Raw genomic sequence first — 10856 nt, 5'->3', positions numbered from 1 at the left:
ATTACGGAACGCATGTAGCCACTGTAATATGGGATGCAGGTGTTTGCTATAATACGGGATACGAATACTTGCTGTGATACGGAATGTATGTACCTACTGCAATACGGGATGTGTGTAATTGCTGTAATATGGAATAAATGAACTTGCTTAATTTGGGATGTGGGTATTTGCTACAGTACGGGATGTGTATACTTGCTATAATACGGGATACTAGTACATGGACATACTGTAATACGGAATGCGTTTACTCTCTATAATAGGAACACATGTACTATGTGACACGTCAGCTCTTCAGTCAGATAGTTGTTCTTAAATCTCGTTACAAGTTACCGACATCTTCTCCACTTACAAAAAAGCACCTAAGTAAATTATATATATATATATTCATGGCTTTATATTTAGAAAACGAAACTGTCAACGAGCGATTTTAAAGTGTGTCATTCGTCTACACGACAGTACTGTGTAGTTAAAACGCCTGTGTCGTCGCTCCGCGTCGTCTTCGATGTGAGTCCCATGCGATGTATATTAACTCATGTGAAATGAGTGTTTGCTTACTTACAATTCGAATTATAGAGCTTTGGGTCTTTTTATGAACTCTTTTTAAATTGCCAAAAAAGACTAAGCTTTTAACAGACCAGAACATCTCATATGGAACCATGTAATAGTTATTTGTGTTATTTGCTTGTGGTAGCGCTACGCACATATTCTATTGTGACTGAGTGTCTCTTCTTAAGGTAGAGATGCAGTTTACCTGACAGGTATTTTATTTAGTTAATTAGGAAACCAAAATGACCTCCCCTGTCCACAAAACTATATATTTTCGGAAAGCTTATTGTATGATTTGTTTTATGGACACTGTAGTTTGAAATGTGTACAAAAATTTGTATTTTTGGTCAAAAGTGATTTAAAACAAATTAGCTTCTAAACCATGCTTATGTTTCCTGTCAAAATTGGTTTATGGGTACATCTGTTTACTATGAAAAAGTGCCGTCTTGAAAACTGTCTACCAGTTGTCAATTTTGCAGGGCAGCAGCTCAAATTTCACTACTTCAAGTTTATGCATAAATTAACACCCAGGCTAGTTGTCTGTACGATTGTTGTAACACTGTTCAACCAAAAACAATGCCCCAACGGCGTTTTGAAGATAAACACATTGTCAATCATTTGTGAAAATGTCAAAACAAAAGGTCAAAGCGTCTAGGAGCTATTTTTTTTAAAGTTCTGGGATGTGGAATAAAAAGAAGCTGAGATAATTGCTAAATTGCATAACAATTCACCCAGTAAGAAGTTTGCCAATGCTCATAATTAAAACAGTTCCAAATTTAAATGTATTATCGTTTTGTTAAAAGTTCAATATAGTGCATATATGGAGATCCCGTTATTTATTTTTTTCACCATGTTTCTTTTTTATCATACACATATACATATCATGTACAGCCTTGCTAAATCTTGCTAAGCATTCAAAAGAGAGAATGTTTGCACCTGTTATCTATATTTTAAAATCGTTTTTTGTGTATGTTCCACTATTCAAAATTCTATAAAATTTCAACAGTCTACAGTTAAGACTGTTTGGTTAATAAAAAGCTAAAAAAAAAAAAATTCACTCCCAAGTGCCCACCAACCTGCATCTCTACCTTAATTTATGTTTTCACTGCGTACAGGCACACTCAAGAGACTACATAGCTATTTGCTCTGTAAAGTTTGTGAAAGTAAATCTTTAGGCCAATCAAATGTGTGCTTACTCACTCGGTGTTGGTCATAACGTAATCATTGAAGGATGTATTTTATTCAGCGCTTGTGTGTAATTTTCTATTCTTGAACATACGAGAAATACTAATAGGAGGCTACTGACTATGTGAGAAATACTAATAGGAGGCTACTGACTATGTGAGAAATACTAATAGGAGGCTACTGACTATGTGAGAAATACTAATAGGAGGCTACTGACTATGTGAGAAATACTAATAGGAGGCTACTGACTATGTGAGAAATACTAATAGGAGGCTACTGACTATGTGAGAAATACTAATAGGAGGCTACTGACTATGTGAGAAATACTAATAGGAGGCTACTGACTATGTGAGAGATACTAATAGGAGGCTACTGACTATGTGAGAAATGCTAATAGGAGGCTACTGACTATGTGAGAAATACTAATAGGAGGCTACTGACTATGTGAGAAATACTAATAGGAGGCTACTGACTATGTGAGAAATACTAATAGGAGGCTACTGATCTGACTATGTGAGAAATACTAATAGGAGGCTACTGACTATGTGAGAAATACTAATAGGAGGCTACTGACTATGTGAGAGATACTAATAGGAGGCTACTGACTATGTGAGAAATGCTAATAGGAGGCTACTGACTATGTGAGAAATACTAATAGGAGGCTACTGACTATGTGAGAAATACTAATAGGAGGCTACTGACTATGTGAGAAATACTAATAGGAGGCTACTGATCTGACTATGTGAGAAATACTAATAGGAGGCTACTGACTATGTGAGAAATGCTAATAGGAGGCTACTGACTATGTGAGAAATACTAATAGGAGGCTACTGACTATGTGAGAAATACTAATAGGAGACTACTGACTATGTGAGAAATACTAATAGGAGGCTACTGACTATGTGAGAAATGCTAATAGGAGGCTACTGACTATGTGAGAAATACTAATAGGAGGCTACTGACTATGTGAGAAATACTAATAGGAGACTACTGACTATGTGAGAAATACTAATAGGAGGCTACTGACTATGTGAGAAATACTAATAGGAGGCTACTGACTATGTGAGAAATACTAATAGGAGGCTACTGACTATGTGAGAAATACTAATAGGAGACTACTGACTATGTGAGAAATACTAATAGGATGCTACTGACTATGTGAGAAATACTAATAGGAGGCTACTGACTATGTGAGAAATACTAATAGGAGACTACTGACTATGTGAGAAATACTAATAGGAGGCTACTGACTATGTGAGAAATACTAATAGGAGGCTACTGACTATGTAAGAAATACTAATAGGAGGCTACTGACTATGTGAGAAATACTAATAGGAGGCTACTGACTGTGCCTTATAATTACGCAAATGTTTATGCATATTATATGGCCTAATGGATAGAGCGTCCACCCAGCATTGCGTGGGCTGAGAATAGTGCGTTTGAGCAAACGTAAAACTCTCCTGCCATCATTGTACGTGATAAATCCAAGCATCTCTGTCGCAACGAGTGACGCATTACTGGAAAATACGTTAACAAATGCAGGACTCCCTTTAGAATTCATAGAACTTTATTTTGAGGAAAATCAATGGTCAATCCTGTGTAAATTGTTCAAATAATAATAATAATAATAATAATTAACAACTTTTTTGCCGACGGCTTGTTTTCGGGCCAAAGTGGGAAAAATGCGCTTTTCAGATTGTATTCAAATTCAACTTCAAATTTATTTTTGCAAATTTATTTATTTAAATATCTAATATCTGATGATAATGTCTGATAAAACAAGTTATAACACTTCGAAAAAAAGATCTCGTTCAACATTAGAATGTTCAGACTCCTCATTAGTTAAATTTATATTCTGAAGTTGAATTATTGGGAATAGTTACTATGGCCAGTATTACGAAAACCGTCCTTGTGGCACACAGCAACGGACACAGTTGTGCAATCGATTTTACAGTATAACCCCCGTATTAACTAATTAACATAATTAGTTTAACGTGAATTATTAATCCATCCAGGAACTTGCAAACGGAAGTGCTACCCCGCTTTAATTGATCAAGTGAAATATGAACGTAAACAAGCCTGTCCGATTGTAACGGACAAAGGGCTGATCCATGTATGCATATCATATATATTGTGTATGACTCCTAGCCGTATTCCGTATCCTGGCATATAGTCGGTTATTGAAACGCTAGGGGGTGGGGAGGATGTGACGAGTAACCGCACAGAAAGTGACAACACAAGTATATAGTACTCGTGTGTCTACTTATTAAACGTACATTCAAAATATTCTGCTTATAAAATAATTTTATTTTTAAAATTTAAAATTTAGCGTAATTTGAATAGCAGTTTTGTGATATGTCAAAGTAACGTTTTTATGTTTTTAGGTAAAATAAACTTTAAACCGTGTAAGTGAAAATTTAAAACTAAACCCACTTGTGCAAGAGTCGTCACTCTGGTATTATATGAAACAGCCGTCAAGTGAAGCTTATTACATTGTTGGGTCGATCTCACTAAAACTGACACCGTTATGGTTCACAAGACATACCAAGTGGAGTGACTACATATAAACAAACGAGGCAAACGCATTGAACATATGCAAACTTACCCAAAATAGGTGTCCCGTCATGATTGGTGTAATAAACGGTTTCATATTAACGAAAGCTGTTTACATCTATCCGGTCACGAGGGTCGATACAAACTGAGATAAGGCAACTAAACGCGCGTAGCACCAATGAACCCAAGTATTGATTGCAGATATGTACGCACCTACCCGCTACTGGACTAATATACTATAATGCAACGTCACAGCTGCCAATCACGGAGTGATGTGTCACGTGCATATCACGTGATATCAGTTACGTTGAGTCACCCACCGACGCACAAATGTGAACAGAGTGAAACAATTGAAGACAACTGCTGTTAAAGGAAGTGCCGCATCACTAATAGACTGGATTAAAACAAAATGACGACAACTTTTGTTATTATTCTTTACATATTATCCCATTGTTTACAGTTTATCTGCGTTGTACATAGTGACGTGTTTTGTTGTGTAGCTCTTTCCATCCCCATTATAGGGTTATTGGAAAGATTATTATTCTGTGGTATTAATTATTATTATTTTGTATTTATTCATTTTATTTATTGAATATGCTAATCAGATATCACATAACACAATGTGTAAACTTCAAACTGTGAGATGCCGTACGAGTTACACATTCCTAGCAACTGTGCGAGACATATATCACTGTGTTTAGAATAAGAGGCTACCGTACAGTCAACAGTTGGACAACCACTACGAATATGATGCAGGGGACACCGTACAATCACTGTTATGATGTCACGGACCCAAAACACCCAATAATATCCGTTAATATACGTCTAGCTCTGTAACTTATGGCATTGAGCACTGCAATAATTTTCCTTATTGTACTTATGTTATTGTGCACTGTTTGACCCTTGTACTCTCCATCTGATCAATGAAATGACAAAGCAAATATTCGCGGAGCATACATGCGGATGCTTACGATGTATGAAACGGTAAAAAAATCAGCTAAATGTATTGCCGTTGCTTTCAGAGCTTGTATACCCATGGCGCTGGCAGTGACGTCTTTGAAATTTACATAATCGAACGCACCATATGCGAGCACTCGACTGACGCAAATTCGAAGCGTTTGTTTCGTACTCGATCGGAACAGAACAAAAAATCGTAACCGCTTTCTTATGCTCTCATAAAAGTCCAAAATTGTCTAGTAAATTTATTTGAGCTGTCACGTTACGATTAAAGTATTATATCATGTAGTAACGATCAGAAGAAGCGACCAACTTTAAGATCAGCGGCCGGGATACTGCTGCTTTTATGAAACTCATGGGTAACCACTGACGCGATTTCCTTGTATATAAATCAGTGATTTTTTTTTCAAAAGTTCTACAACAGCACGGCGAAGTTCTGTGAGTCAGTATTTATTTATTTATTTATTTATTTATTTATTTATTTATTTATTTATTTATTTATTTATTTATTTATTTATTTATTTATTTATTTATTTATTTATTTATTTATTTATTTATTTATTTATTTATTTATTTATTTATTTATTTATTTATTTATTTATTTATTTATTTATTTATTTATTTATTTATTTATACACAGTTCAACGGGAAAACCATTAACATAGCTGTAAAAAATAAACAATACATAAAAAAAAAACACATACAAATACAAGAATCCTCGGGCGGACATCCGGGCATTTTCACTCCCTGGCAGAAAACGGTACTTCGAGATGGTTGTTGAGAGTCCCTTGAGTAGTGTAACAAGATTAGCCCTACGTGTGTAACATATATGAATTTGGTTGTTTGGGATTACTTCAAAGTTGAGTTTGTGTTGTTTTCTCGAATTTTCACCGGCTCCACCGGCGTACCACAACAGCGCGCACACAGCCCATAGAAATACATGTACAGTGGTGCGCGTCTTAGCAACGTGGAACGTCTTGTAACGTAGCTACGCCCGAGGATAAGCAGATAAACATCGAAATGACAACGTAACAAAATAAAAATAATTATACAGTACAGATTTAAAACTATATAAAGTTGAAAAAATATCATTAATACATTTAAATGAAATGTCATTAAATAATGTCATACACCTTAAAAGTGACGACTGCTTCCTGTAGTTGACTGATCCACAGTCAGGTTTAAAAAATGGTTTGCGTCTCAAACACCTATTTGGAACATAAAAGTAAATATTGGCGAGAATAGCAGGGCAGTTATAAGAAGAATTAACAATTTTATATGACAGAAGAAGATCGAGTATAGTTCTCATATTATATAAAAGAGGAATGTTAAAAAGTTTGCAATAAATAGAATAACGTGAAATACTACAATGCACACGTAACATAAATATTTAACAAATTTAAATTGCACAATATTTGACACTGAACTGAATAAGTAAATAGAAAAAAATGCAGCCATATAGTACTTCATGACAATACTGTTTTTACAAAAGCGAAGAATATAATACAGAAACAAAATAAAGTTATGTGGTGTATCTCGCCAATAGTATATCCTTCAGATTTTGTTTGAATATATGCCTTGGTTGTGATCTTAATGGCAGACTGTTCCATAATTTAGTTTCTAAATACGAGATTGAAAATTGGCCTATGGTTGTATTCAATTTTGGTAAAAGTAAGTCATATCGGTGCCTTTGTCTGGTATTGTGACAGTGCTGAATGTACTTACGAAGGGCGTTCAATAAGTAATGCCCCTGACCCATTTCCCATAGCAGGAAATTAATGAAACTTGGCACAGTTATTAGTCTTTTTCTAGCCCCCAGACTTATACATTTCTCCCATCGTTTGATGCAGCTCTGGACACCGTTTTTGTAGAACACCCCAGGTTGGTCCTCCAACTTCAGAAATCAAGGCTGCATCATATGGGAGACGCCTTTCTTTCAAAAACAACTTCATGGCTGGGAAGAGATGAAAGTCAGAGGGTGCAAGATAAGTAGAGTAAGGGGGATGGGGGAGGATTCCATAGTCACACGTCCGTGCTTCTGATTTGGCGACATGTGAGTTGTGAACCGGAGCGTTGTCCTGCAGGAGGAGGCTACATTTGCTGATCTCGCCCCGCCTCTTGATTTTGATAGCTTCTCTTAATTTCATCAAAATTGAAGCGTAATAGGCTCCTGTAATTGTGGTACCCTTTGACAGGAAATCTGTCATCACGACTCTGTCCTGGTCTCAGAAGACTGTGAGCATGACCTTGCCAGCGGAGGGCTGCACCCTTGGCTTCTTTGGAGGTGGTGAGTCCAAGTGCTTCCACTGCATTGATTGGGCCTTCGTCTCTGGATCATAGTGATGAACCCAAGTTTCATCCTGTATAATCAGTATTGAGAAAAACATTGACTCATCTTCTTGGCACATCTCCAAATTCATCCTCGAGCATTCGACGCGTTCTTGCTTCTGGAAAGGTGTGAGCACACTGGGAATCCATCTGGTAGACAACTTATGCATATGCAAATGGTCATGAATGATAGTTTCCACAGACCCTCACTAATCTTGACCTTTTGGGCTATTTGGCGAACAGTAATGCGTCGATCTTCCAAAATGACTGCCTAAACTTGACGGCAGTTGCCTCATAAATGGCAGAAGAGGGACGATCAGGTCTGGGAGCTGTTTCCACAGACTTCCGGCCATGTCTGAATTCACGATGCCAGAGTTTTACAAGGTCTTATGATGGCATCATTACCATAAGTTTCGTTCATTTCATCAAAAGTCTCCTTTGGCGTGCGTTCTTTCAAATACAAAAATCGGATCACTGCGCGACACTCAACTGGCTCCATTTCACACCTGACTCAGTTCAAACACCTGTAAATCAGAAACCACAATTAGTTCAGAGCAACATAACTCATAGAGATGTAACTTATTACACATGCAAAATGTCATCTAGATCAGACATCATACATCTGGAAGTGGGTCAGGGGCATTACATATTGAACACCCCTCGTAAGTGGTATGTTTGCATATAGTGTGGAAGATTACCATGGACAAAATTAAAAATTGAATATGTGAACAATTTAGAGACATCAAGTTGTTTGAAAATAGGTGCAGAATGGGCAGTAAAATCAGAGAAAGTTATCAATCTTGCAATCTGTTTTTGTGCTGTTATAATGCTTCTCAAATTTGCAGTATATGATTATTGTATGACAGGTTTGAAGTTAAATAGATACCCAAGTCTTTAATGATGGAAACTTGCGGAAGGGTATACCTTTGATAGAATATTTGTAGCTTGAAAGCGTGAAGGTAATAAATTTACACTTCTCTAAATTGAGTGATAATTTCCAAAGGTCGCACCACTCTACAAACTTATGAAGATCAGTTTGCAAAGTGTGACTGTCAGTTGGAGATGTAATAGACCTATAAAGCTTGGCATCGTCAGCATAAAGACTAAGATTGGTAGAGAGATCAAGGTGGGTGATGTCATTAACATACATAACAAATAACAAAGGCCTCAGAAGTGCCCCTGTGGTACACCAGTCAATGCGGGAAAACATTTCGACACGTGACCACCCAAAACTACTCCCTGCTGCCTATGACTTAGCAATAAGTGGCACACAGTGTGGAAAGACTTACTGAAATCAGTATATATGGAATCCACCTGTTGCTTGTTGTCAATAGCAACAGATGAAAAGTCAGTGTATTCAACCAGATTAGTGGAAGTTGATCTGTTTTTAATAAAGCCATTTGATTGACAGTAATATTGGGGCTAATATGATTATACAAATGAGGAAAAATAACGGCAAAAAGCGGTACCAAAGAAATTGAACGATAGTTAACAACATATTGTGGGTAGCCCGATTTAAAAATTGGGACAATATGGCACATTTAAACTGAGAAGGGAAATGATCAAAATGTAAAGATTTTTGAAATATTATATAAAGAAGCATAGAAATAACGTCAATACACGGCTTAATAACATGAGCAGATTGAAACAGTATACCACAGGCGGTGCGGAAACAATGAAGCGGTTAGATGTTACGCGATAAATGTTATCAGGCGCAACTTCAGACTGTCCTGTTTCATTTTTATCGGTTTCGTCAACGTATAATACGTATAATAATAAGATTATACAAAAAATGCCGGAAATTGTGTAAACTCAGGAACGTAACATAATCCCCTTTCAGATAACTCTTCGCTTAGTTTTAAATGCGCCAAACTTTGGGCTATAAATCCCATCTCTGATTATGGGCTGTTCAAATTATACTGTAATAATAATAACTTTCATCACGTGTATGCAACATGTAATTAATTTTCTTATTATATTATCTATACGTCTCATGGCATACTCCCAGGCAAACATTTGGTATAATGGTTACAAGAACAGTACTCTCAGTGTTGTCATAAGTCAGGATAACTGCAGCTTCAAATATCATGAATTACAAAGGAAATTCACGACCATCAATGTGTATATTACATTCATTTCTTTTAAGACCAAAAGTGAACATTTGCAATATGGGTGATATTTCTCAGTATTTGACAGAACTCCTAATGTTTGCCAAATCTTACTGTGTATGGATGTCATCCACTTCAGTACCCATCAGAACTGTTCACATTGTCGATTAAATCTGGGACTATTCACAAGTCCGAGTGGGAAGTAACGATAGTGACCAAGTGGAAGGTAGTTTTGACCTTTGCCCCAGTGGCCAAAGGTATTTGCTAAAAGGTCTTAGTAAGATCGAATTTGGTCAAGTATATTTTCTTAATACCTGTTGCTCTTCTTGAATGGTTTATTTCCCTTGCAAGGGGATCGACTCTATTTTATGACCGATGTCTTAGCTTATACTTCAACAGACATATCATACATACATGGTATCATTACATTTTTCTGTACCATTCGTTCATTCCTTAACACACAGGGATTCTAGTCAGCGCATACACAGCTGATCATGTGATCTTTGAAAAATTAACTGTACTATCGCACCCATGGTGAAAATAGGGGTTTTATACATTTGCAACAAAAATGGGTCAAATACACATCACTGGACTTGCTCAGTACTATCTGAGTCAGTTTGCAAATGTCCTCCAATCGATTTTGTAGGTCAATGACATACTCATATGTACGCCTAATTTCAGGATGATTGATCTCTTTTTTCTATCGCGGCCAGCAACTCAGACCCCCGCTGTTCTCCCATACCGACATTTGCATTGGGAAAAACTGTTTAAGTCTGATAACCTGTTCTGGCATACCAAGACGACTATAAATTCACTAGAGCCTCTGCTACTACCTCGGTTGGAATCTTTTTTATAGGCATAGTGTCGGGATTATGTGGTGCATAATCAACCCTTGTAAATATGTACTGGTATCCATTAGTAGTGATTGCTTGGATATGATTCATGGGTTCTGTTGGCTTACCCTTGGTCACCCGTTCTTCAGGGTCGCCACACGTGTTCACCATGCCAACTGCATAGCCATATTTTTACCTTTCACAAAATTGGTGCCATATCGACAGATGTTAGAAAATCTCATTCAACCCACAAAAACAGTCTCAGGGGTGGCCACTATTTAGTCCATCTAGCCAATTCCTTGGGGAGTTTCACTTGAATATTTCAATTTATTTCTATTACACTACA

Source organism: Saccoglossus kowalevskii, chromosome 13 (assembly GCF_978046115.1).
Source record: "Saccoglossus kowalevskii chromosome 13, keSacKowa6.1, whole genome shotgun sequence".
In the NCBI taxonomy this organism is placed as follows: Eukaryota; Metazoa; Hemichordata; class Enteropneusta; family Harrimaniidae; genus Saccoglossus; species Saccoglossus kowalevskii.
This window is presented reverse-complemented; position numbering follows the sequence as displayed.